This window comes from Macaca mulatta, chromosome 1, assembly GCF_049350105.2.
Source record: "Macaca mulatta isolate MMU2019108-1 chromosome 1, T2T-MMU8v2.0, whole genome shotgun sequence".
NCBI lineage: Eukaryota > Metazoa > Chordata > Mammalia > Primates > Cercopithecidae > Macaca > Macaca mulatta.
In genome coordinates this window covers 105,748,230-105,750,555 of record NC_133406.1, presented here as the reverse complement: position 1 = coordinate 105,750,555, position 2,326 = coordinate 105,748,230, and positions in this window count along the sequence as shown.

Below are 2,326 nucleotides of genomic sequence, written 5' to 3'. Positions count from 1 at the left end.
CCCGGGCCTGTCTCACGGCGCCGCATCCGGGCTCCAGCCGCCGCCGCCGCCGCCGCCGCCGCGGGCGTGGGGGAGGGGAGAGGCGGGCGGGGGTGGCTGCATCCTGAACGGCGCCTCCCGGAACCCGGCCGGTTAGTGGCGGCTTCGAGGCCATAGTGAGACATGAGCCGCAGTAGCCATAGTAAGTGAGGGCAGCCTGGCAACGGCATTAAGCGGGGAGTGGATAGCTTCACTTCGGGAGGACAGATAGGGATTGGCAGCCATCTTGCTTTGGGGCAAGCTGGCAACGCCGGTTTTTCTTGACGGCTGCTTAGGGCGGTAGTAAGGAATGGGGAGAGGATAGCGTTCTTGAATGTGGAAACATTGGTGGCGCCACAGCTGGCTGGTGGCCACTTCAAGACCCACTGAAAGGCTGGGATTGGCAGCCATGACTCATAAGGGCGGAATAGCACGGGGATCGGTTTGTCTGGAGAACTTGAGTGAAGGGTCAAGTTCTGGATTTCACCTTTCCTCTGAGCTTCCTGATAACCCGGACGTTCCGTAAACCCGGATCCGGAGCCGAAAGCGCTGCTCAGATCCCGTCTCGGAATTCATTCGTTCAGCATTTACCTTTTGAACGCCGGTTTCCTGTAGCAAGTGTCGCCTAGCTGATCCGTGTAGGGCTGTTGGGAATTGGGGGTGGGGAGGATGGTGCGGGTACGTTCTGGAGCTGCCAACAGCCTGGTGTGGCTTAAGAAAGAGGTAATAGATAGGGGAAGACCAGATTATGCGAAGCCTTGTAAATTAATTGATTTTTATTCTTAAGACTTTTCATTGTCTTTGAAGAATCTCAACAGAGGTGTGAACAATTTTATGGCATTTTAGATCGCTGCGTGCAGTGTGAAGGATGAATTGAGGGGACCAAATGAGAATCAAGGAGAGCAGTTGTGAGGCTCTTTTCCAGGCGTCTGCCTGTGGAAGGGAGAGTGCGGATGGGGAGATACAGATTGGATTAAGAGGTACCAATGTTGTGACTTGGACAACTGGGGAATAATGATACCATTTTCTTTCTCGTTTAGGGGGAGATAATGAGTTTTAGGTGCCCCTGGGATATTAGCTAATGTGGGTTGGGAACCCAAAAGAAAGGTTTGAGGTGTGTGTGCATGTGCATATAGATGGCTGTTGAAGCCATGAAATGGGCTGGAGAGAAAGATACCTGCATTTGCAGAATAGGTTGAGGGAAGCTGAAAACAGAACACTGAGAAGGGGCAAACCGAAAGGAAAGAAAACCATAGAGAACTATCAAGGAAACTGGTTAAAGCGTTTAGTGTAACAGAGATAAAGTAAAATGTGAACTAAAATATATCCATCAGGGCTGGGCGTGGTGGCTCACACCTGTAATCCCAGCACTTTGAGAGGCCGAGGTGGGTGGATCACTTGAGGCCAGGAGTTCGAGACCAGCCTGACCAACATGGTGAAACCCTGTCTCTACTAAAAATACAAAAATTAGATGGGTGTGGTTGCACATGCCTGTAATGCCAGCTACTTGGGAGGCTGAAGCATGAGAATTGCTTGAACCCAGGAGGCAGAGGTTGCAGTGAGCTGAGATCGCGCCACTGCACTCCAGCCTGGGCACCAGAGCAAGACCCTGTCTCAAAAAAAATAAAATAGGCCCAGCACTTTGGGAGGCCATGGTGGGCAGATCACTTGAGGTTAGGAGCTGGAGACCAGCCTGGCCAACACGTTGAAACCCCGTCTCTACTAAAAATACAAAAATCAGCCAGGTATGGCAGTGCGTGCCTGCAGTCCCAGCTACTGAGGAGGCTGAGGCACAAGAATCGCTTGAACCTAGGAGGCGAAGGTTGCAGTGAGCTGAGATCGGGCCACTGCATTCCAGTCTGGGTGACAGAGTGAGACTCTGTCTCCAAAAAACTAAAATAAAATAAATAAAATGTATCTATCAGATATTGCAACAAGGGCCAGGCACAGTGGCTCACACCTGTAATCCCAGCACTTTGGGAGGCCTAGGCGGGTGAATCACTTGAGACCAGGAGCTGGAGACCAGTTTGGCCAATGTGGCAAGACCCCATTTTTACAAAAAATACATTAGCTGGGCATGGTGGTACACACCTGTGATCCCAGGTACTCTGGAGGCTGAAACACAAGAATCATTTCAACCCAGGAGGTGGAGGTTGCCGTGAGCGGAGATTGCACCGCTGCACTCCTGGCAACAGAACAAGACTTTGGTTTTCTTGTAAGTAAATAAATAAATAAATAAATAAATAAATAAATAAAAAGGCCAGGTGTGGTAGCTCACACCTGTAATTCCAGCACTTTGGGGGCCGAG